At 36.0% G+C, this 27639-nt stretch overlaps 1 protein-coding gene across 10 annotated transcripts in view; it reads right to left on the bottom strand.

Annotated features, from left to right (window-relative positions):
- Positions 1–27639, bottom strand: part of LOC145686586 (uncharacterized) — a 678364-nt gene that overhangs the window by 131537 nt on the left and 519188 nt on the right. For 2 of the 10 annotated variants that reach the window (XM_081760043.1, XM_081760041.1), the window contains exon 1: positions 1936–2075. The exons of the other annotated variants lie outside the window; for them this stretch is intronic. The gene's annotated coding sequence lies outside the window, so the exon portion shown is untranslated. Of the gene's footprint in view, positions 1–1935; positions 2076–27639 lie in introns of those variants that run through there. 10 annotated transcript variants of the gene reach the window in all.

Consider the following 27639-nt stretch of genomic DNA (forward strand, 5'->3'; position numbering starts at 1 on the left):
CATAACGTAACCAAATCTTACCTAACATAAACTAACCTAAGCTAACCTGAACTAACGTAAAATTACCTAATATTATAGAAATAAGCGAAATTTTATAAATTTTGGAAAATTATGCGGGACCCCTACACTAATTTAACATAAACCTAAGTTAAACTAAACTAAGCTAGCCTAAAGTAACCTAACATATTCTAAATAACCGAATGTGAACAGAAATTACAAAAATTGTAACATTTTTTAGAGAAAAGAGCTGGACCCCTTCTGCTAAACATAGGCCGAAGCAATTGCTGGACCTCTTCTGCTAAACACCAGCCTTTGTACCTTATAGTCGTTCCATAATGTTTTCTAAAAAAATGTATTACAAGTATATTTGTGTTTGCTTTCTTGCATCTAGGACAAAAATCACGTGTAGAAGTGTCACAAAAGTTTGAAACATATTTTGGTGTGCCCCAAAGAAGAAAAGGTTGAGAAACGCTAACCTAACTCAGTAACGATAAAGCTGTCAGATAGGTAAAGCATCTAATAACATGCAGAAGTGTTGTCACTACCCTATAGCACAGTCATTGACGCGTTTGCACCTATATCCACCGTCATTAACGTGCCTGCTCAATACGATCGCACGCTTGTGCGCAGTGGAATTACTTTAAGGTTCAGTGTTCCCCACAAATCTTAGTTATGCGCCCCTACTTTCTATATATTTTGCGCTCCCCCGCGCCGCGAGGGTTGCGGACGTGCTAGTTACAACTATGCTCGTGCGTGCCAATCAGCATCGACCTGCACAACTGGCGCAGGTTGCTTTTTGAATTGCAGTTCCTACGGGTTACGTCCGAACACTGTACTTACACGCAAATCATGCAAAAATTCTAGATTTTCAAAAACTACTTCCGGTGGCCACCTTGAAATTTACCTTTGCAAACTCACGTATTTTCATGTTGCCCAGCTCAAACATTTAGGAGTACAAAAAGAAATTTAAGAGTGATAATTTTGCAACAATTCTTTCTGGTGGTGTAACTAAAAACAACCTGCACGAGAAATTACGGCCTATGTTTAGCAGAAGGGGTCCAGCTTTTCTCTCTAAAAAATGATACAATTTTGGTAGTTTCTGTTCACATTCGGTTAGTTTAGGGTAGGATTGGTTAGTTTAAGTTAGGTTAGGCTAGTTTAGGTTACGTTAGGTTACTTTAGGTTATGTTATATTAGTGTAGGGATCCCGCATAATTTCCAAAAAATGATAGAATTTCACTTATTTCTACTAATATTACGTTAGTTTAGGTTAGTTCAGGTTAGCTTACGTTAGTTTATGTTAGGTTAGGTTAGATTTGGTTACGTTATGTTACGTCTAAGTACTTGCATCATTCATTTCTCCTGTAAATTTTGTGTTTTCTACGAGCTTCTGGACCCCTTGTACTAAACATACTCCACTTTTATAGCCAACTAAGTTAAAACCTTGAGAAAAAAAAAAAAGTAGATTTGTTTGTTTCCTTGTACTCACTGTGAGAATCCAGCATCCCACAATACCGAAAACCTTGCGGCCGCCGAAAGGTAAAAGGAAGTATCTACATTTTGCTTGTTTTGAGAATAACTGAAAATTAAAAAAAAAAAAAAAAAAAAAAAAAAAAAAAAAAAAAGTGATTTTTGACAATTAACGTTAAACGACTTGTTTTCTGTTCGGCGTCAACCAACACTTATTGTTCATTGATGCCGAAAAGAAAACAAAATCTTTAAGATTATGTTAATTATCAAAAATAACTTTTCTGCTGCTGTACTCAAAACAAACAAAATGTAGATACTTCCTTTTACCTTTGGGCGGCCGTTTGTCTTGTCTTATCCTCTTTCGACGAGTTTACTGAAAACCTTGAGAGGAACAAAGCCCGAATTTATAGTTAAACTATTTGTTTTCTAAACCTTATGTCAACAACATAATATTTGAATACTTACGATTTAAGAACATAATTCAGTACATCACATGATTAATTTATTATACATGATTTGAAACAGAAAACCCGCGAACTTAGTAAAACCATACAACTCAACATGAAATAACTTGGCTTTTCAGTAGAACAGTGCTGCCAACCAACCAGTGGTCGTAGGTTTTCTTAAGAAAATTTCCCTCAACTAACAACAATTTCCCTTTCCTTATCAAATTTTCCCTGGCTTGTTGAGTATCCAATTGCTGACAGAAGTTATATCTTATACGATAAGATTATTTAGATATATTAAAGTAAATGCCAACCGCATTTCTGTCCATTTACATTCTGTTTCTATTTTTAATTTTCCTTCACTTTTTAAACAAAAAGTACAAAAAAATTCATCCACCAAACAATGGATGCAAATTATGCTACCTTGAACAGAAACAAAGAAAAATTTTAGCCTTTAGTCAGTCACGTCGAGAATTTCCCTGGATTTTCACGCTTTATCGAAAATTTCCCATTTTCCCTTTTCACTAAATTTACCTATTTAATAATTTCCCTCAACCTACGAACACTGCAACCCAGTAAACATAGAGAAAGGATACTAGAGTAACAGTAAGGCCTGCTCTATACACTATGAGATAAATCCTAGAAATTATCTTACGATTCTTCCTACTCAAAATATCAAGTATATGGACATCAGATCGCATGCCATTTCCTAAGTTCTGAACGATCCTATGAGCAGGGGCGTCATTTAGGGAGTGCAGCAGAGGGCAATTGCCCCCCCCCCAAGTTTGAGAAATGCATATACTTTAATCTAGTGTTTACTAATATACTAGCACAAAACGTTAAAGTCTTATGTCGGTAGTGCTCTTGCCCCTGTCAAGCGAAATCTGCAATGACGCCCCTGCTCATATATTTCTCTTGTTTAGAGCACGCTCCTTTTCGCAAAGAAAATTCGTAATGTTTCGATTTAAGCGACATCAAGTGAGAGAAAGTGAAAAATTTGTTTTCTACAAACCAGCAAATATGCTATTTGCGCACTTTTTAGTGCACTCGGGGAGCATACATTTTTATCTACTACAAAGCAACGCTTTATCGCAACTGACATGCAAAGCAGAAGGCACCGGAAAACATTGCTGGGCAAGTATGCATTGTGAGACCTAACACTTATTCGGAGGATGTGAAATACGAAAAATCTTTACGTGTATGGCACAAAAGGGTAGGATTCCCTACGAGATATGTCGTAGGAATTATCTCGTAGTGTACTGCAGGCCTAATTGCAAAGATTACTTATCCCTTACCATAGGAGCCAGTAGGGGGCGCCCCCTGGCTCACGAAAATGCATTAAATTATGTACGGTATTATGAAACGCTTCAAAAATTGAGCGTGACATAAGGCAATTACAATTTGCTCCTGTTTATTTGTTAGTTGAAAAGATGATGTTTATTCCCGAGCGCAGCTTTTTTGTTTGTGTGTTGAGGGGTTGCTTCAGTTTTTGTTTACGTCCTTATGGAAGGTCCTTGAGTCAAGGATTGAACCTCATAGCTATTTATGTAGAATCCTAACCAATACACTTTTGAGTGAGTTCAAACTATCATGCAAGACCATAGGGCTTTTCAGTAACGGTCTGCGTTAACGCAACGTAAAATCTGTGTTATAATTTGCGATTATCATCAGAATAGTTATAACTGATTTTTATATGATTTGCCTTCTGTTCCGCAAATTTTGAGATGGCTGCTTCAGATTGGGGCTCCGTATGTTACAGTAGGTTTTCCCTTCTACACAGAGTTAAAGCCCTGTATTCACTTAGTCGACTTGGTCGTACGGCTAAATCGACTTTCTGCATTTGTCACTAAATCGAAGCGACTAGGCCGAATCAGATCGGTGGATGTGTTCAATTATTTCAACCGAAATTAAAAACTGCTTGTCGACTCGCTCTCCTCTGATCGATTCGAAATCGACTGGCAATACTAAAGATGTCCAAGCAAAAAGTAATTGGTACAATTTGCGGTGTTATAGCAGAAGAAATAAGGGACGAAAATAAAATAGCAGTGACAAGAGAAAAGAAAAGAAAATGGTGTTGGATAAGGGAATTTATATTAAGAAAACAGTATTTAGAAGCATAGTATACGTGCACTTTGATGAAATAATTTTCAGTAGAGAATATTTGTGTAGGTTTAACCCTTTGGGGACTCTATGGTACAATTTGTACAATACGAATCAAAAAACCTGCAACATGAAAGTTTAAGTTCATTGTGAAACTACGCCTAACAACATAGGCAACCAACCTAACGTCTTTGTGGCACTCATCACGCCAGGATAACCTTCGGCTTCGTCCCCCTGCACACTTCGTTTGGAGCAAGAAATGCATAGACCACGTGACTACAAACCACAAATTTCTCACAAGATGGAGTAATAGATTGAGGCTCTTCTCATTTCTCTTCTCATTTTACATCCTCAGTTTTAAAGAGAGAGAAAGAGAAAAAGGTCAACGTGATAAAAACTAAATAAAGAGGAATATGCGAAATATAAAGGAAAAGAACACATACGCATATATTGACAAATGACACATGCACTTCAAAGAAGACCACCACAAATTTTGTTATGAACCATATATAATAACTGTGAGAATCAGCAAACCACAAATACATAATTACACACAGTAAGTGTTATATAACACATATTTATTTAAACAAATAAAAATGCTCGCAGAAAGCTGAAAATTTCTTTAAAATCTCAACCATAACTGAAAGAAGAGATTACTTCTCTATTGTTTTTCTTCGTAGCATCCATCTACATGGAGAAATGAGAAAGAGAGAACATCTTAAGAGATTCGCACTATACAACATCGGAAACTGCTAAATGGAAAAAATTACAGTCTTTGGATGGGATTCGAACGCAGAACCGTAGCATTAGAAATCCCACGCTCTACCGATGTAGCTAATCTGACACTAATACCCTGTTCCTCCATAATTACCTATGAAAGATGGAATGGAGTCTGAAGAAAACAGCGTCTAACATGTCCATGACAGACCGCCTATAACCTATGTCTAATTGGTACTTTAAAAAAACTAGCTATACACGTGCATAGAAAAGTAAAATCAAATGAGTAGTTAGTACACATCACTTTGTCTGTCTCACTCTATCTCTGACTACAGAAATCGAGGAAGAAGAAAAAATATAGAGGTGAGAACACAGGAAGAACAAGTAAAAATAAAAGTTGCAGAAAACTGAATATCAAGGAGAGAGAGAGAGAGAGAGAGACATAGAGACGGAGAAAAATAGAAGGAACGAACCAAATGATTTAATATACATCCGAAAAGAAGGTTCACAACTGTGCTATACATTTAATGTATTGAATACTCTGTTTCTTCTAAATTGCTTGCTAGATGACAAATATTAATTTGTAAAAACGTAACAAATGCCCGCGTTGTCTTGTTTTCTTACTGTTTCAGTAATAGTAAAAAATGTGGTTTATGCAACATAATAAATTACTAATTTTCCCACAACAACCATGTAGTTGTTGTTGATGATTTTGAGTTTAACGTCCATTCTGCAGCGAGACTATATGAGACGTGGACCTGGAAAGTACGAGTACATATTCATATATTTGGTTGCAATTAAGTAGCCCTGAAAAGGGCTGGGAAGGGTGTATAGGGTATTATATTTAATATCGGGTATATTCGCCATTGACTTCCCTTACGGCTTCTAATCGCCGACCCATTGAATTAACAAGGCTAGCGATGAAACGTGGAGTGCAACAAAGTCCCCAAGCTTCTTCAACTTGCTCCCGTAAAGTTTCAGCTGTTCACGGTGGATTGTCCGACCAACGTTCACGAAGTATTCTTTCAACAGCAGCCCACATGTTTTCAATGGGATTCAAATCAGCTCCTCAAGGTACCCATTCGACTAGCTCGAGATCAGGTTGCCTCTGGATCCATGATTGAACCACAGCTGAATCATGCACGGAACTATGGTCCTGTTGTAGCTGGAGTATGTCGTCACCAACATGTGCTTTTATTTCAGGGAGCATAAAGTCGAGAAGATCAACATATTTTTTACCATTAAGTCGGCCTGTAATTCGATTAATACCACCTCCACCTGCAGCCTTGCATATCCACCCCCAACAGTGAATCGTCACATAACCCATTCGCGCTGACCGGGACATATATTGTGGATCAAACCGTCTTACAGATGGGCGATACACACTTGTCGGCCCAAAGTTTCCAGTGGAAAATATTTTCTCATCTGTAAAGACAACAGTGTCCCAGTGACGAGCAATATTTAGCTCTGCAAACGCCAGTCTATCGAGTTTGTGATCTTCTGTCAATCTCTCCTTAACAGCAGCCTGGAAGGACCTTAAGCCTGCGGCCTGAAGTCGCTGTCAGACTGTAGTTACATCACCTGGAAAGGCGGTAGACTGCTGCAGTTGTCGGGCACACATGAAAGGCTGTCGACAGCATTCATCAACTAATCGTTGGTCTTGTGTCAGTGAAGACACTCGTGGCCGGTCACTTCCAGATTTTCGAGTTAGACTTCCAGTTTCCTCATATTTTTTCCACCACCTGAACGCTGTTGCACGATACACGCGTAATCGAGTGCCTTCTTCAGGAACACTCAATCCTGCATGTTCAATAAGAGCGATAACACTCTCACGTACAGAATGATAATATTGCGCCATTCTTACAGACCAAAGAAAAAGTGCTAGAACGTCTTTAATTATAGGATAATGCACAATATTGCTATACATGACGTCGTATTATGAAAGGCATGCGCAGAAGAAGTAGATGTGCCTGTAATCAACTGATGGTACACGCAAAAATATTCACTCACTGTTAGTAACAAAATATTTTCCAATTTTTTTAAATCCAACACATTAGAATATAGTATAAGTTACTATCTTTCAAGAACATAACTTCCATCCAGTGGTGAGCATAAACACAAACTCGTAACTATGCAACAGTTTACCTCCATCAAAACTCCCGAAGCACCTTAAAGATTTAATCTGATTTATTTGTGCAATTTAGATACATATAAGATTATAACTCGTCCGGGAAATTTGTTCAAACTCGTCTAAAACAGTTCTATTCTATTATTCGCGACTCGTATACATTATATGACAAACAACAAAACAGAAACAAGTAAAGTGCAAATACTCTAGACAATATTTATCAAAACGTACTAGAGAATTAAGATATACCCACCTCGTGTTCATACCCACCTGAGATTTGTGTCTATTCTCTGTTTGTTTGTTGTTTTTTTTTTCTTGTGCTTTCACAACGAACGTTTTTTCTATAATTCCTATAAGCTATGACTTGCAAACCCTAAACAAAATACACATGTTTATTGTAATAGTTTAATCCGGATTTTTATGTTATTCTCTTCTTTTAGCTAGTTAAATTTCGTATACTTTAATAATTTCGATTAATGCATATTTCCAATAAGTTAAGAATCGAAGTGAGAACGCTGAAATCTAGAGCTAAAACTGAACCTATACGACATTGAATTCAAATAAGTAAAACGATGTGATCGACTGTTTAATATTAAGTTTTCTAATCACTTTACGACTATATACCGAAACATGGATGTATTGATTTTACAATAAATTCTCTTCAAGTAATAGTTTGCACCAGGCCCGTATCCAGGGGGGTCTAGGGGGCCGCCCCCCCCTAAATTTTTGCTGGCCCCCTAAAGGTTTTACAGTAGGCTTGCAAAAGAACTATAATATGGTGATGAACTATCATATGATTGAATCGGGCCCCCCTAATTTCGCCGGGCCCCACCTACGTTTTTGGGCTGGCTACGGGCCTGGTTTGCACGACTATTGTTTTATGTATTTTGCTGATCAGTTTTTTTCTTTTGCTTAGAAATTTCTTACCAACACTACATGGTTGCTTTGATTCCCGGCAGCAGCTCATATGCTTAGGATTTCAAGTTAATAAGTAGGTCCACGTCTCATATAGTCTCGCTGCAGAACGGACGTTAAACTCAAAATCATCAACAACAACTACATGGTTGTTGTGGGAAAATTAGTAATTTATTATGTTGCATAAACCACATTTTCTACTATTACTGAAACAGTAAGAAAACAAGACAACGCGGGCATTTGTTACGTTTTTACGAATTAATATTTGTCATCTAGCAAGCAATTTAGAAGAAACAGAGTATTCAATACATTAAATGTATAGCACAGTTGTGAACCTTCTTTTCGGATGTATATTAAATCATTTGGTCCGTTCCTTCTATTTTTCTCCGTCTCTATGTCTCTCTCTCTCTCTCTCCTTGATATTCAGTTTTCTGCAACTTTTATTTTTACTTGTTCTTCCTGTGTTCTCACCTCTATATTTTTTCTTCTTCCTCGATTTCTGTAGTCAGAGATAGAGTGAGACAGACAAAGTGATGTGTACTAACTACTCATTTGATTTTACTTTTCTATGCACGTGTATAGCTAGTTTTTTTAAAGTACCAATTAGACATAGGTTATAGGCGGTCTGTCATGGACATGTTAGACGCTGTTTTCTTCAGACTCCATTCCATCTTTCATAGGTAATTATGGAGGAACAGGGTATTAGTGTCAGATTAGCTACATCGGTAGAGCGTGGGATTTCTAATGCTACGGTTCTGCGTTCGAATCCCATCCAAAGACTGTAATTTTTTCCATTTAGCAGTTTCCGATGTTGTATAGTGCGAATCTCTTAAGATGTTCTCTCTTTCTCATTTCTCCATGTAGATGGATGCTACGAAGAAAAACAATAGAGAAGTAATCTCTTCTTTCAGTTATGGTTGAGATTTTAAAGAAATTTTCAGCTTTCTGCGAGCATTTTTATTTGTTTAAATAAATATGTGTTATATAACACTTACTGTGTGTAATTATGTATTTGTGGTTTGCTGATTCTCACAGTTATTATATATGGTTCATAACAAAATTTGTGGTGGTCTTCTTTGAAGTGCATGTGTCATTTGTCAATATATGCGTATGTGTTCTTTTCCTTTATATTTCGCATATTCCTCTTTATTTAGTTTTTATCACGTTGACCTTTTTCTCTTTCTCTCTCTTTAAAACTGAGGATGTAAAATGAGAAGAGAAATGAGAAGAGCCTCAATCTATTACTCCATCTTGTGAGAAATTTGTGGTTTGTAGTCACGTGGTCTATGCATTTCTTGCTCCAAACGAAGTGTGCAGGGGGACGAAGCCGAAGGTTATCCTGGCGTGATGAGTGCCACAAAGACGTTAGGTTGGTTGCCTATGTTGTTAGGCGTAGTTTCACAATGAACTTAAACTTTCATGTTGCAGGTTTTTTGATTCGTATTGTACAATCTGCGGTAAAAAACCTGCAACATGAGGATGTAAGTTTATTGTGAAACTACGCTTAACAGCACAGGGAATGAACATAACGTCTAAGTGGAACGAATCACGCCAGGATAAACCTCGGCCTCCTCCCGTGCACACTTATTTTGGAGCAAAAGACTTCGTCATTTCACAATAAATTTATATGCTCATGTTGCAGGTTTTTTGCCGCGGATTGTACCATACGCGTTTTTCATGGTACATTGCGTTATAACTCTCCTATTTGAGCTTTTTCGTCCGTTTTTTTTTCAAGTCCAGAGGCATTGTAGAAGACATTACGTATGGTTTTACACCTTCCTGTGTCCAGACATAGGAGGTGATGACGTCATAAGTCTAAAATATATTTTTTCATTTATTAAGCCTATGTTCAATATTTTTTGGCACGCTTATTTTTGCACGTAGAAGATTGAAATTTTGCACAAACATTCAGTCTACCGGGTAGTATTTACCAGATTTTTTTTCAGATTTGTGAGTTAAAACAAGGGGGAACCAGAGGGTCAAAGGGTTGAAAAAAGGGATATTTTTACCCCCAAAAATCCCTTTCTTCGAGATTTTCCCGCCTTATATACATGATGGAGACACGTGAGTCATACCGTTTGAAAGGCTATTTTATTCTAAAGAGAATGATGTGCGAAACATGACCCTAAGGTAATTAGGGATGTGTCAGGGAATTTTTATCAAAATATACCTCTGTATAGAGGAATATGGGGCAATGTCGGTATATATATATATATATATATATATATATATATATATATATATATATATATATATATATGTATTTTATGGCGGGCTTATTTTTGCACCTAGAAGATTGAAATTGTGCACAAACATTCAGTCCACCAAGTAGTATTTAACAGATTTTTTTCCGGATTTATGCGTTAAAACAAGGGGGTTCAGAGGGGCTAAAAGTTGAAAAAAGGGATAGTTAGACCAAAAAGTCTCTTTTTTCGGGAATTTCCTGCCTTAGATACACGATGGAAACATGTGAATGGTATCGCCTGAAAGGCAGTTCTATTCTGAAGAGAATGATGGGCGAAACATGATCCTATGGTAAGTCCCTGAGATCATAGTGTTTTGTGGTAATTTGGGGCATTGTGGGAATTCTTCATAAAATTTCTCCCGCCCTTACTATTCAAGATAGAAACTTGAAAATTGGCACATACATTCAGTATACCAAGTACTATTTATCAGATTTTTTTAGATGGCTACGTTCACACGGGGCCGCTCCAGGGGGGCCAAAATGCAAGAAAAAATTTCCCTCCGAAATTTTCCCTTTGACATCATTTTTCCCGCTCCTGGTATATGGTATGAGCATGCAAGTGGTACCATTTGAAAGCTAGCTCTATTCTGAAGAGAATGAGGTATGAACCATGATCCTAGGATAAATAGTGACGATGCAGTAGCTGCTTCACTGAAAGTCTTAAAAAAGCCCAAAAACAAAGCCGAAATCTGGAAAGGGTTAAGCACTTGTCATGGTTCCACAGTAATAACTCTAAACTTGTAAACATAAAATATACTTTCCTACATTATAGAGAAAGACTCCGCTGGTGAAATTAAATTAATATGTTACACAGTCGTTTTCATATGGAGTCACTCATCGTAACCGCAGTATACTACTTGTCAACTAAAGTACTGCTTACCTGGATTTTGCAAAAATGCTCCACCAGTGGAAATCAATATCGTATTAATCTACTTTCATATATAGCCAACTCATTTTTACCATAAAATTTCCATTTTTATGACGGTCTATCAGGGTTGAAAAAAAAAAAAAAAAAAACATTTTTCTTTAAAAAAAAGTTTTTTAATGTTTAAAACATGTTTTTCCTTTGTTTAAAACGTTTATTTTGTTTAAAACAATAATCTAAATAGGCATATATATTACATTTTTACACTCTTAGGTATTGCTTGTCATATATATTCAACCGCTAGATCAAATTTCGGGAACTTCCCTAATCTCGATCCGCCCAAATGTTCAATTTCGGAGAAAGAAATCTGGATTTTCCCGATCTCCGTTCGCAGAATATGTAGTTTAGTTTCTTTGTGTTATGTTCTACTGGCCGTCTGTATTCTTAATCTTTAAACGCCCATTGATGTAACTGCTGTTTCAGGGCTTTAAACCTCAATGGCTCAGTCTTAAACCTCAAATTAAGGCTAGAAGATGGTTTTAGTAGGCTCTACCAATTTATTCCTGAAAGATGCAGCTTCGCTGGTGTGCATTTTATGTATGTGGGAGGAGGGTAAATATCGCGTTTTCTTTCTTTTTTTTTCAACATTTTTTTGGTGGGGGCATAGATTCATAAAAAACTGTTAAGTGAAGCAATGAAGTAGGCCACTACATGGTAATATCGTGTATTTGTACTTCTTGCTTATATGGGGGAGCAGGGAGGGGGCAAAGTTAGCCAATTTTTATAGTTTAAGTTTTTTGACGTAAATTACATTTATTTTTACAACAAACATCAATAGCTCAGTCCTTAATTAAGCTAGAAAGATTATTTGCTACCAAAGTATTTTTAAGGGATGAAGCTTTCCGTCAATTGCATTTTATGTATATAGGTGTACGTATGTACGGCCGAGAGAGGGAGGATGAAGGTTTTTTTTTTTAATTTTTCATCAAGTTTTGGCGGGTATTCCTCTCCCTTTGTGGTACATCCATAAAAATTGGTATGTGAAGCAATGAAGTAGTCCCCTACATGATAGTAACCTGTATGTATACTTGTTGTTTATAGAGGAAGAGGGGGTCAAATTTGATTAATTTATGTTTATTTTCGGGACGGTTCCATATAACACAAGATATATGTTACTGAAGTGGTCTAGAAGCATAATTCTTGTTCGTGTACATGATGTGTGCAGTAAAAATGATCTGCATATGGACGTGGTACTATAATGGGGGAGGAGAGAGAATGTCTAATTCAATAAATGTTTTTCTGCGCATATATATATATATATATATATATATATATATATATATATTTAATATTTCCTACACAAAACGAATTCATTACGCAATGGCAGCAATGGCTACCATTTCTTATATTATTGTCGCAAGTATGTGGCCTACACATTAGCATCATTTTGTCAGCGTAGGGTGACTGCAAGGGTTGCCAGGGCCCCGCAAAGTCAATATTTTTATATTTTTAATTATATTTTATGTCTGTTCTTTTTCTACGAATACGGCGGGAATTTCACGAATGTTACCTCGTTGGAATTTATGGTCTATAAGCTTTCCAATGATGTATAACTCATGACTCTGTGATAATAGGGGGTCACCAGAGCCCCGAACTTGAGAATCTACCATTTTGTTAAAATCCCTGGTGGGTGTCTAGAATTAATAGTGTTGTTATGCCGTAGACACTAATCATTATTAGCTACCCATGTTGCAGATAGATATGTACGTATCTTGAAAACTGTTTAGTTAAAATTTGTCATTTGCTCCTTGTAGGCTAGTCACTGCTCTTTTCTGTGAGTTGTATTGTATTTGTCAGAGCATCTCTTCTAGCTTATGGTGAGAGAACTGTTCATTATTATGGAAATGATAGTGATCAAAAAATACCCAAGTTATGAATTCGTGAATTTGGATCTAAGAATAGTGTATAGTGTGTTTAAGCTGCGTTATTCTTGGAAATTAAGAAATGTTTAAATACTTCACTTGAATTTCTCTTGGTTTAGATATACGCACACTGATGTGCAGAATTTCGTTCAGTAATTGCTGTTATAGTAGGAAAATAACTCTGCTTGTAATTTACTCCATGCACAAATCCTGCGGAGGATGGGTTGTTTGTTAGAAAATTAAATTAGCTTCTTCAATCTGACATTTTAGTTGTTTTAAACATGTCCAACCAGCATCGAAAAAAAAAACACGTTTCAAACAATTTGTTTATAACGTTTAAAACAAACTGAATAAACCCGGCATTTGACATATGAATAAGGAAAACCTCATTCAGGATGATTCGCATGAAAAAGCTTTTTACAGTTTTTCCGATCGAGTGACCCACTGGGAATCGAACCCGGGACCGCTCACACTGAAGGTAAAGTAAGAATGGTATTTAAACCGCACAGACTAGGAGCAGCAAAACTTTGCTTAACACAAAACAATAGATTATTTTTAACAGGTCAAATCATAACACTTACCAGTTATCACGTTACTAACGGGTGCAGGTTTTGTTTTGGTGCACTCTATTTTGGAAGATTTACAGGCAAGATTCAATACTTTGCATGAAAAAAAAAAAATGTTTATAAGAAGCAAATTTCTACAGGCATCAGAATTAAATACAAAGTAATACACCTATATTTTAGGTTTACAAGTGGAAGGTTACTAGTGTAAAATAATTACAAGTGCTTTACGATGGATAAAATAAGTGAGTGCGTATGAAAGATGGCTCTATTAGATTAGGGTTGCCAACTATGGAAAATAGAAAAAACCGGCGCTCCATCAATATTCTCTAAGATATAGGTCTAAGTGTGAAGTATCTTTTTTCGGACCCCCCCCCCCCCATGGGAAGGAAAATACTATCGTGAACAAAAGTGCATTAGCATCTGTATTCTGCATATCCTTAGTGCATTCACTAATAAGCCTAATAGATACAATGTGCTATAAATTAGAGATGGCCAAAATTTTCCGGAATTGGCCATCCCTACTATAAATAAGAAACTGAAATCGGCATTGTTCATTTTATTGTATTTATCACCACCTCTTTTAAAATTATCGAAAAAAAAAAGAACAAATAAATCTTTACGTGACAATTTTGAATTCGGAAAATGAAATTTATTCTTTAAACTTATACTTCATCTACAGGAAATTGCTTTAAGAAGTCATTTTTCACTTTCAATAAATGTGTAAAACTCCTTACAAGTAAATTTCAAATTTTCCGTGATACAACTTCTGTCATCTCTTTAAAATTATGTAAACACATGAACAAAATATATTAATCGTTGATATATGGTGAAAGGTGATAGCTTTGGATTTACTTTTTAAGTCTATACTCCAAACTAGATACAAGTTTGAAAAAAACCGCTCATAAATGTGCTGCACCGGCTTTAATCAAAATAACAGCAATATTTCCGGCCAGGCCGGTGAAAAACCGACCAGTTGGCAACCCTATATTAGATGCTATTTTCCACCTGTGGCATATTTCTGCACAGTGTACAGGACCTCTATTTTATGTTTACAAGTGCAGCGTTACTAGTATAAAACCACAACAAGTGCTATTGAAACTAGTATCATTGCCAAAATCAACTTTTTTCACTACCTTCAATTGCGCGCGCACACCTACTATAGCTGGCGCTCCTGATCCCTTCGGACTTCCCCGCACTACCACGCGGACCCACCAGCTTCGTCCTGTCTGACTCCGTTAAATAGTATTTTTCTTGGGTGACATCCAGAAGTCCTAAAGTGCAGAAGTCCTAAAATGCAGAAGTCCTAAAAATATGGGCACTAGACCTAAATTTTAGGACTTCTGCACTTTAGGACTTCTGCACTTTAGGACTTCTGCATTTTAGGACTTCTGCATTTTAGGACTTCTGCACTTTAGGACTTCTGCCTTTTAGGACTTCTGCTTTTTAGGACTTCTGCCATTTAGGACTTGTGCCTTTATCATTCACTTGCTTTAGTTCTGAAATTCGCCACCACCACACGAAATTGGGACGATGCAGCAACTAGTTGGCAATAATGTTACGAACGTATCTAATTCCAACAGTAACAGCTATATTTGTACTACTAAGATCGTTATTATCACTATCTGTTCTGCACTTATACACGAATTACATAATACAATCTATTTCATTCTAAGAATTAATTACATAATTTGTTAAGAAATTCGTTTCTTTCGAATGGAGATACGAGAATCCCAAGACAAATTCCTAAAACAAAAATAAATAAATAAATAAATAATAAAAAAAATGTTTAAAAAGCATATTTTACCAGACTTCTGAAACCAAGCAAACATTCAGAATTGCAATATATACTGTGCGGAGCGTATTTTATTAAGAGTAGGACAAAAATCCACCAAAGTTTACTTAATTAGGACAAAAGCTCACTAGACATTTCACGAGTGAACATTAAATACCAACTGTATACATAAAGAACGCAGTAAATTTAAAATTGAGCAAAGAACATTTATTATGCAATACAGTGGGTGATATTAATAAGTCTTAAATGGCACAAGTCCTAAAAATATAGGCATTAGACCTAAATTTTAGGTCCTGTGCCATTTTTGCAAAAATTACTACATAGTCATTTAGGGGTGTAGCCTGCAAATTTTTCTAGGGGAGCATGATTTTTATATATTAAAAGCAAATCAAAAGTTTATTTCCAGATTACGAAAGCTTCAATAAGACAATAAATTTATACATATTACACATGTACACAAATACATAATATTATTATATTTCCAGTTAGTTCCTTTTTGAAACCTGGACCTTGACAGAGCGTAAATTTAAAATCACAGCTTGTGGGAAATGTACGAATCAGGTAGTTATAAGAAATCGGAAACTGTTCATGGAAATCCATTTGTTTGACTGTATTTATCTTCTGTACTCTTATGTAAAAGAGTAAAGATGAGTGATTTTTTGGGCATACTACTACAAGTAGAGTCGTTAAATTTTAATTATAAAATATAATTTTCTTATGAAAGCAGGACATAAGAAAGAATTTTTGGAAATAAGTATCGTAAAAAGGGTGGGGTAAGATTTTTTTAAAGGGTAGTGTATCTCGCAAGTTTCTAAAGCTAGTAAAATAAAACTTGGCATATAAGCTTTCCTATTAAAAAAAAAAAAAAAAAAACTGAAAATTGAAAATTGAAAATTGAACACATAAAAGGGAAAGAGCAAAGGGAGCACATTTTTTTATGTTCGATTTCCCCATTACTTACTCAGAAAATATGTAAATAAATTAAGGAAGGATTTGTTTAAGCTAGATGCGTGCAACTCGGCATTTGAACTTTTAACTAAAAGTAATAAAATACTATATGTTTCAGTATCTTGAAAATTACACTTCTAAGGGGAAGGGTCAATTTCTATAATATTAAAATATCCCACTGCTTATAAGATTTGAGCAGAAAACTCTTTTCCTTTAGGCCTCGGTTATTCCAGTTAAGCAAATGAGAGTACAAAGTGGCTAATTAATTAGGTTGTTTTAATTATTTTAACATGTTGACGTAGTTTAATTCTTTTAAAACTGTATTCTTTCACATTCTATTATAAACATCCTTCATTTACTGTAATTATTAAACACGTTTAAGAACAAAAGAGCAACTCATAATAGAAACAATTTCTGCAGGAACAACTGGTAGGATTCAGCCTCTTGTTGTGTTCTTTAGGCCGTTAAAAATTTTCTTGAGACATTTTTCTGACACTGTCCTTCTCTACAACTATAACATGAATTTACATCTCCGTAATAATATAATTAAGATCTCATCACTGATTCATAATCAGCTTTCTTTTCCTAGATTTGCTAATCTTATTGGGTATGCATGATATAAAAGCGGTTATTGGAAGAAAAACCATCTGTGTTTGAAAATTTTCTTTCAAAGATTGTGCAGCATTTTGCGATTTGTGCACAGTTATTGCCGTAATAAGGTGTGTGTGGTGTACACAATGTTTATGCATCACACACTTTTTTACTATATATCATTACCGTAAAACGTTTTCCCAATCAATTAATAATTATAACATTTGAGGATATAAGAAGTTCTGACATAGAGTGAAGCGAGGGGACTCACTATAAATAAGTAACCCTTGCCAATTACAGAAACATTTAACTTTTATTTTATTTATTAATTTATATATTCTACTTCGTGAATTTATTTCTCCCTAACGAATAATTTTCATTTTGAAGAGTGGACGTTTCGGTGTAAACATTAGAACTTTTACACCGAACCAGCCTCACACCTAAACGTCCTTACACCGAGCAATCCGTACACCGAAACGCCCTGCACCAAAACGTCCTACACCGAAACAGCCGTATCCCAGGAGTAGTTAACTACGAATATGACAATTATTTGCTATAGAAAGACTTCTGTACAAGAAATATATGTGTAAAAATAATTTACTTCAAAACAACACAAGGAAAGCAAAATTTATGACGTACATAACTAAAACACAATATTATGTTACTAATATGAAGTCAATGGTGTGGAAATAGAGAAAAACAGACATTATGAAAGATCTGGGAATACATTTGGTAGAAAGTTAAAATTTTGTCAACATAGAAATATATCATGGAAAGAGTAAGAAAGGACAACAGGCTTCATTTATTTATTTATTTATTTATTATTTCAGAACGATACAATATGTACTTATACAAATAACTTGTAAGAACTAAGGCTCTGTAATATGAAACAGTATATCTAAAACTTGACTAACAGATTGACAGTATTCTTCTTACGGACGCGATGGTAGCGCCACAAGAGATTTTTAGGACTTCTGCACTTTAGGACTTCTGCCTCGGTATGATTTTTAGGACTTCTGCATTTTAGGACTTCTGCACTTTAGGACTTCTGCACTTTAGGACTTCTGCCATTTAGGACTTGTGCCGCGAAATAATTTTTAGGACTTGTGCATTTTAGGTCTAATGCCGTTTAGGACTTCTGCCATTTAGGACTTCTGCCGCGTCCCCTTTTTCTTTCAATGGCCACCTAGCACAGGTTGGTTTGCGTTTTTAACTAGGTTTTATTCTAACACCCGGAAGCCGTATTTATACGTAAATCGTAAAAGAATTGTAAATTTTCAGCAATTACTTGTTGTGGCCCCTTTGGATTTAATCTATGCCAAGTGAGGTATTTTCATGGTGCCCAGTGGAAACTTTTTAGGAAACTTATAATAAGAAGGATATTAGTGAAAGACTTATAATTTTTCAACAATTCTTTCTAGTGGTGCGCAAAAGTAGACCTGTACGTTCTAATGAAGCTTATATAATCTGGCGTAAAAATCGATCAGCTTCATGGACCAAGGTATCTTTTGTTGGGATATTTCTTCCACAGCTACACCTGACCTTTTCGAAGCATTTTATTATTTTTAATTTTATTATGTAGATCAGCAGTTGTGATTTTTAAATTCATTTGATGAATGCTGTTCATCTAGCAGCAATGTTTCTGAAAAGAGTATCTTCTGTATTTTCTGTAAAGAGCATAAGCATTCATTTTTCTCATATAATTATAAAAGTAATATAATGTAAAATAAGCATAACCGCAATATTCTCAGCTGTAACAAAACGGACCATTTCCAAGGCACTTTTCCTTTCCCCTGAAAATGTTTTGGAATCAGGTGTTTACACTAGGCAATCTGATCGAATCGACCACAGAAAATATAGAACGTCTTTCAATTCAGTTGCCAGTCGATTAGACGCTTTCGATCAACAAGCGATTAAGTTGAAGTCCTGTTTACACGGTCGATTAAGTTGAAAGTGACGTCAATTCAACTGAATCGAGTTGACTTGAGTTGACTTTGAGTTTTACGTCCCGTTCAGCAGCGAGGCTATATGAGACGTGGACCTACTGATTAACGTGGAATCCGAACCACATGAGCTCCCGCCGGGAATCGAACCCGGGTCTCCCACGCCAAAGGCGCGTACGCTAACCGCTTAGCCACGAAGGAGCTCTCAACTGAATCGAATGCAAATCGACTAAGTGTAAACGCTTTATAACTCTAGAGAGTTGCATTACAAGGCTACACCATGACCGTTGAGGGGGACACGGTGGCTCACTTATCTCTGGTGCATGGAATCCCTTGTTCGATCCCCAGACAAGTAAGCTTATGGTGAACAACACAGTGTCCATGGGTTTTCTCGGAGTACTCTCGTTTCCTCCCACACTCCCATTTCACCAATTCTTCCAACATCATTATCTTGGCTTAATCATCTGTCTCTCTTAGCTTAATGAACATAACACTGTGGGACGTTAAACTGAAAGATTACCATCACAATTCAAGCTTGATATGAGATCAGATTACATAATGGAATTCAGAACTACAGGATTTTAGCATTTAGATTTCTGGGCTTTAGGCATCTATGGCCATTTAGCTCACGTATGAACAGGGGAGTATTAAGGCTTTTGGGGCTCTGGAGCAGACCATTTCAAGGGGGTCCTGCCTTCCACAACCTCATAGGCTTATCGAAACACCGAGAACTTTGCTATAATATTTTAATGTGCTCTAAGTTTACAATGATTAGTTAATTACAGTCGTTATTAATAGTTAAATACTCATATACTACAGTGTATGAGCATTTTTCCCAAGACATGTTAGGGAATGACTTTAATATCTAAGAGAGACCAAACTGATTTGAATAGGAACGTTTTATTATTAAGGAGATTTAGAAAACCTCCTAGATTTGTTCTAAGTAATGACACCACAAGCTAATAGGGGTCCAATTTGGTTTGTAATAGAGGCCCAAAACAGCTTATTCCCTCACAAAATAAGTAGGCCTATTGTGAAGACGGGGAAGAAAACTTAAGGCTAGCGATACCGCGAGCGTAGCGAGCGGGGAAAAAATTAGCATGAGTCTGAATTATAATAAGTTGATTGCTACATTTTAGTGTTAAAGAGAGGGAGTTTTAGGGGCCCCGGAGCCTGGGCTCCATTGGCTGCGCCCTTAATCCGCTTCTGCGTATGAGGGATGACGTCCCTCAGCGAGCACACTATCCGGGGAAAGGGAAGGAAGGAAACTGCCTGGCACCTATAAGTTAGGTATTACCCCGGTATTTTCCTGGTGTGAATGAGAAAAACTCAGGAAAAACCACATTCAGGATGGCTGGCTGGCCTGAAATCTTTTTAAGGCGAGAGCGTTAGCGACTACGCTACGCAGGGACACATTAGAAACTATACGCAAATATTCAATAGTCCATAAGAATTTTTTAAAATATAAATACATATATATATTCAGATTATGTTTCTACTTTCGGAGAAAGAACACCAAAGAATAATTAAAATACTCATTGATAGATTTCAGGATATAGTTCAAATGACTTTATGCAGGATTAAAAAAAAAAAAAAAAAAAAACTGAAAGAAGTACTAGGTTCGTCATACAAATATTAAACATTTATCAGTTTTAACATTCTGTATTATGAGGAAGGTAAAGAGAATACGTTAAAATCCACACAGAAATTATTGTGCCTTCACTTTTTCAAATTTAACTTCGCATAAAAAAAAAAAAAATGTAACTTGCACAACTTTACTTGGGATGCATTTCACAGAGTCTTGCTTGTTTCATGCACAAAATAACACTTACATTGAAACCTCCTTTAACGGACACCTCTCAATAACGGACATCTCTATAATACGGACACATTTTTTTTTTGTCCCGGCAAAAATATATGTTCCCTTATGGATCAAAACCCTCCATTTTCCGGACACTCTTCCTCACAAGCGTATCTATTATGAGTCTAGACCTGGTGAATCATCAAATTTCATCCTTTTTTCCACTGAAAAGTATCGATAACTCAACAAGGTAATAATTGTACTATGATAATTTAACTGAAATTCATCGTAATTTGGCACATGGCAATCATCACTGTGGTAATTGAAGGGGAAGAAAGAGGGAAATTCCCATTCACCTCTGAACACTTTCCAGGAACCTCGTTCCCTTTCGCTTTCTAGAGGGGGAAGGAAACTTGGTAATGGCATCAAACCTTCATGTGTCATTACAAAAATCAAATTTATAAACAAATAAGAAATCATCAGTTTATCAGGATTTAATTGATAATTTATTCACAAGATTTCCTATCAAAGGCGTGGTAGATGAAGTTTCTGTTCTACATGGGTCGACATTGCCAACTGACATGGTCGATATGGAAAAGATGTTGTATGGTGATAGAGATATGATCGTTCTTGCTGAGTATTCCAAACCTGACCACGAAAAATCGTTATCAGACTTAAGTCTAACAAGCAGATTGTCGATGAGAAGTTGCAGAAATCGGGTAGAAGTATTATCAATTTCCACGACAGAGTGCAAACGGGGATTTCCCCTTATGAATTTACAGATGACTGATATTAGAAATAGACTAAGTGCTCAAACATTGTCTAACTTGTTGTTCATCAATGTTAATGGCCCACTGCTAGACAAGTTCAAAGTAGACGAGCTAGTTATTTCTTGACCAAAGGATGGACATCATTCCGCTGCGGATGATTTACCACGAAAAAGTTCTGGAGGACAACTGGAAAGAAACCTGATTTCAGATTTGTTTTAAGGTAGCAAATTACGAGTTATGGAAAATGTATACTTGTATTACTAATGGTTTATTTGTGTTACTCAACCACGTACCTAATTTTTAATAAGTCTCTTCTTTGCTTTAGGTAAACTACTTTGAATAAATATTCTTAATAATTGCAATTATGCATATTTGTAACTTAAATTTAACGTGGTGTTTTAGTGATTACACAAATTACAATTATGAACATACTTTATGGAGATGCTCTCACAGAGGGTACCCGAGCACCTTTATACACTATGAAAAACTGATTTTTCAAGTCTTTTGTAAGAAAAATACTGTGAACTGAGAAACCAAACCTTTTCCATATTGTACAGGGGTATTTTCCTGTGAATAGAAGTTTCTTTTGGAATGCGTTTAGAAATTAACACTTGCAAGAATACTCTCTTAGTACGAGTATATTTTAGGCACACACTAATTTCCCTCCACCTCGAAATGCTTCAATTTCCTCACTGATAAATCCTTTACCATTTGATATTGTAAAGGTCAGATCCATCGTTATTGTAACAGAGTAGTGCTTGAGCGATTGACTAGAAATTCAAACTCCGATTGGTTGACAATTTCACAGTGTTGTTTTATTACAAGTGTAAACTCTTTAGTCAGTACAGAAGAGGCCGAGAATCGTGTTCAGAGTTGATGACGATGGATTTTGGTGAGTCAGTGTAGGTCACAGTGAATGAGAGTGGTTCAAAGTGGGTGGTGGGTCACGGTGGGTCACAGTGGGTCATGGTGGGTCACGGTGGGTTGTGGGTCAAGTTTTCATTGACCCACGCCAACTCTAATTCTGAGCAATCGGACTCCAACTTTAGGAAGAAATTATTCCCTAATGTCGTAAGAGAATGCAGATGAAATGTGGTATTTTATTTAAATATTCTGCAAAGTTGCCGATATTTTCGGAGAAGTTTTTTTTATAAAAAGGATTTTCTACTTACCTATTAGTTGTAGCTGTGGTACCTGTTAGTTCAACACCTGTTGGTTGAACTGCCTATGGTTGGTTCCCCATAGTAGTCTCAATGTAAGATTTCCAAGAACATCAATTAATTCGAACTATGGCTCGACAGGAAACGTGACAACAGCGGTACGGTTTCGACATGGAACCGCAGCTTAATTTCACTATCTCTATACTATATACTATAATGAGAGAAATATGTACTATCTCTCACTTTCACACACCATAATTATGTAGTACTTTATTTCCACCCGACACACGTACTTACACACAAAACAAAACAAAAAATAAATAAATAATTAAAAAACGGAATTATATTTCGCGACACACGGGAATAGAATGTTTATCGGCGCACTATTGGAAACTAACAACGTGGTAAAAAGCTTTACACTGCCCTAACGATTCACGCAAGCTTCCCGCCCAACCCTTCCGCTGAATTCTAAATTCCAATAAAATTTCGAGACACCATTTGCCTTCCTTATACGGAGAGGGGCATCATACACGGGGCAATGTCCCGAGCAATGAGTATCCAACCTAATACATTATCTGTAAATTCTCACTATTAAGCCGTACCTCTTGTGTGAATTCAAAGGCAGAAAAAAGGATTATAGTTGAAAAGAAAGAAATTTAATACGAGAAAAAGAAAGAAACTTCCTACTCTAGATGGAAATCTTGTAAACACTTTCCTAGCTGATTTGGCACACGTATCCTATTATGCCGTTATAACTGGTACACAGGAAACCCATATCAAACTACTGTGGTTTTAAGTTAAACCCAAGATTACGATTGAATGTCCACGAAAAAATTCTGTATTGAAAGCAAGAAATTATTGAAACTAAATATAGATGATTAACATGTTCTCCATTCGGCTAATTCGGTTTATCACCACTAGATATCGAGGTTCCAGGATATCAGTTCGATTCCCCGGATGGGAATGAATGTTACAATTTCTCTTTCTTTCTTCACTCCTTTTTGAGTACGGTCCCAAATCTTATAAAGAAAAAGAGAGAGAAAGATCACTAATTATTCCGGTTTCGAGACGAAACCAATCATAACGAAAAAGGGTTCCAACCTTATAGTTCACTGGCATGCTGATTCAAAGCCCAGACTGATAGTCATTTCATTTAACAAGTTCTGATATTGATGCTTTTTTAAAATATAAATCTTAATTATTAAATTCACTAACAAAAAATATAATATATAAAATCTACGAGAAGCAGTGACAACCTCTGATTCCGCATGGTAGGGCTAATATGCAGTGGCGGATCCAAGGGAAGGGCTATAGGGGCTATAGCCCCCCTTGACGCTCAGGTATACACTGGATAAAATGAGCTTCAATCCTGCTTTACACTGGATAAAACGGCAAAATATGGTTTAGCCCCTCCCTTGATCATATCCTGGATCCGCCCCTGGTAGTATGGTATTATGATTAGTATGATTACTGGAAACATGTCCGCCCCTACCAAAAAAAAAAAAAAAAAAACTGGCGTTGATCTCAATTGATCCCTCACAAACTGTTGTGTGTATCTCACAAGGATGTTAAATGTAACTCTTTGAATCCCCTTGTAATTAAAAATTATAAGGCAGCAGCAATATTATATATATATATATATATATATATATATATATATATATATATATATATATATATATATATATATATATATATATATACTTCCAAAACTTTTAGAACAAAGAAACGTGATTTTTTGAAAGCTAAAATTAAGGAACTTGAAGATAATAGTAAAAATAAAAATATTCGGGACATGTATAAGGGGATCAGCGAATTTAAGAAAGGCTATCAACCTCGTGCTTATATATTAAAGAAATCTGACGGAACAGTTCTCACTGATACGGATAGCATCTTAAATAGATGGAAAGATTTCTTTGACGATTTGCTGAACACGCAGCCAAAAACTAATGTGCGTGGAGAAAAGGAGATACACACCGCAGAACCGTATGTTCCAGAACCCAATCGAATAGAAGTGGAAGCCGCTATAAAGAAATTAAAGAAACACAAATCTCCGGGTGTAGATGAAATTCCGGCTGAGTTAATTTTAGCTGGAGGCGAAAAATTGTGGAACAAGATACACAAACTCATCCTCCTTATCTGGAACAAGGAAGAATTGCCACAAGAGTGGAAAGAATCAATCATTGTTCCAATTCACAAGAAAGACGACAAAACTGACTGTAATAATTATCGAGGCATTTCTCTTCTGTCAACATCCTATAAAATACTTTCAAATATTCTGTTAGCAAGATTGACCCCATACGCAGATGAAATTATTGGAGATTATCAGTGCGGATTTAGACGAAATCGATCAACTATCGACCAAATATTTACCATTCGCCAAATACTCGAAAAGAAGTGGGAATACAATACCCCGGTACATCAACTATTTATTGATTTTAGAAAGGCTTACGACTCGGTTAGGAGAGAAACATTATACAACGTTCTTACAGAACTTGGAATACCGAGAAAGCTAATTAGATTAATTAAGATATGTTTAAATGAATCCCAAAGTAAAGTCCGGGTAGGAAAATTTTTGTCCACGAGCTTCCACGTCGAAAATGGCCTGAAACAAGGAGATGCGTTGTCGCCATTATTATTTAACTTTGTGCTGGAATACGCCATATGGAAAATCAAAGATAGCAACCAGGGCCTAGAGTTGAACGGCATTCACCAGGTTATGGCATATGCTGATGATGTAAATTTAATAGGGGAGGATAGGAGAACAGTAGAAATAAATGCAGAGATCTTATTAAACGCTTGCAGGGACATGGGTTTAGAAGTAAATGCAGAGAAAACTAAATACGTGGAAGTGCGTCGGGACCATAATACGGCAAATTGTGGAGGCGTTAAAATATTAAATAACGCTTTTGATAAAGTGGATACTTTCAAATATTTAGGATCAATATTAACAGACGAAAATCATATTCACGAAGAAATTAAATGTCGACTAAAAGCAGGGAATTCATGTTACTACTCGGTTCAAAATCTCTTGTCGTCGCGAATTCTGTCGAGGAATTTGAAGCTTAAAATATATAAAACGATAATCATGCCTGTTGTTCTGTATGGTTGCGAAACATGGTCGCTTACTCTGAGGGAAGAACATAGACTGAAAGTATTTGAGAACAGGATCCTGAGAAGAATATTCGGACCCAAGAGGAACGAGAATGGGGAATGGCGGAAGCTTCATAACGAGGAACTACATAGTTTATACGGTTTACCCAACATTGTTAGAGTCGTCAAGTCTAGGAGGCTTAGGTGGGCAGGTCATGTAGCTAGAATGGAAGAAAGTAGAATTGCTTTCAAAGTCTTGACTGGTAGACCCATAGGAAAACGACCATTAGGAAGACCTAGGCGCAGATGGGAGGATAATATTAAGATGGATCTCGCAGAAATAGGAATACAAAGTAGAAACTGGATACAATTAGCTAAAGATAGAAGTCAGTGGAGAGCTTTTGTGAACGCGGCACTGAACCTCCGGGTTCCATAGGCCATAGAGTTAGTTAGTTAGTTAGTTTTATATATATATATATATATATATATATATATATATATATATATATATATATATATATATATATATATATATATATATACATTAAATGTCATTCAATTGTGTAATACAAATTAATTGCCAGCAATTATGAATGCTGAAAATTGATTTCATATTTCAAGCCATGTTTCATGTAAATGCTAAGTATATATATAATTTTGAATTTATCTCACAAATAAAGTTCACTATGTTACTAGGTATCGAACCCGATTTCGTTCTTCTAAAATTTTATATTATTCTTTTACCATTTCAAATTTACTCTTTTACCATTAGTCAGAATTAGCAATTGTAATTAATTCTTTAGCCCATGGTCTGTTTTAGCCAATCTTCATTTCTTAGTTGTTTCATCTCAATTTTGTTTATTTTTATTGCATGTACTATGCTAACACAGACTCATTGAATATTCGACCTTCTAAATGTTCAAACATTCCATATTGACGGGAATCATACGACCTTGCCCATTTAATGTAGTTGCTGTTAATTATCTAGAGTCAAATCATTTGTGTAGTATAACTGTAATAACATTTCAATGAGTGACGTAAATATTTCGTGTGACAAATTAATTCAGTGCTTCAGTCTTGTAAACTCTCTATTTTAGATTGTAACCACATAAAATTGTCCAAGATAAAATTCATAAACAAAATAACGAAACGTTTGATATGTGGGACAATCAATTATTGTAATAAGTCATTATTGTAATGAGTCATCTGCATGTGAATCTGTTACGTATGTACCTGGAGGTATGTTTATTCTGGTTTTCTGTATAAATTCTACTAATGATGATTACTCTTGATTGATGATAACCAATGACTACAATTGAGCATTGTTATGATTTAAACTACTCCATTCTGAAGTCTTGTGTATCGCGATTATTTTGCTTTTTGTACGTCCATGTCCTAAGAAACAAGTGTAGTTTTGTAACTATTACTTTTATTCACTATACCGTATTTTTTTTAAAAATGTGTTTCAACTGTGTCTCAATGTGTTTCACCTGTGTCTCATTCTCTGTGTTATGGCTTGTACTTAAGCCTTATGGAGACACTATCATTACTTCATTCCTATGTTGTCAAATATGATTTCCAAATACATATTAATCGTTCTATTTGGTAAGGACGAAATGCAACCATACGACTGTTAGGTTCGACTGTAAAGTTCCTTTCCCTTACTATGTGATCATATTCGCTTACCAACTGAATCCCCCTTTCTTTCAATCCATAGTGTTAGCTACATAGTAGTAAAATTCTCACGTACGAGGGGCATTCAAAAAGTAAGTTCCCCATGTTCAGACTATGCCTCGCTCACTTCTTGGTAATTTTCAGAGTCGAAAATTATGAAGCAGTGAGAATGTGGCGATAAGCTTAAAATATGGTTATCTTTTGCCCTTAATTGAGGAAAGTTGAATTAATGGGTTTCTTCAGACACTTTTGTTCTCTTGGTTTGCTTAGAGCTAGCAACAAGAGAAGGGAAATATGCAAACGATGAAGACAATTGATGATATCACTACGACGCAATAGGAAGCTTACTCAGTGAAGATAATTGATAGTACAAAAACAGGATACCTGGTATTGAACTATGACCGCAACAACGCAGTAACATAGGGAATTTAGTCAGTGCTTACGGATGCTTGGACGCGTGACATTGCATCATGAGTCGGATATTGTACACGTG

Source organism: Thermobia domestica, chromosome 5 (genome assembly GCF_964235325.1).
Source record: "Thermobia domestica chromosome 5, izTheDome1.hap1.1, whole genome shotgun sequence".
Lineage (NCBI taxonomy): Eukaryota > Metazoa > Arthropoda > Insecta > Zygentoma > Lepismatidae > Thermobia > Thermobia domestica.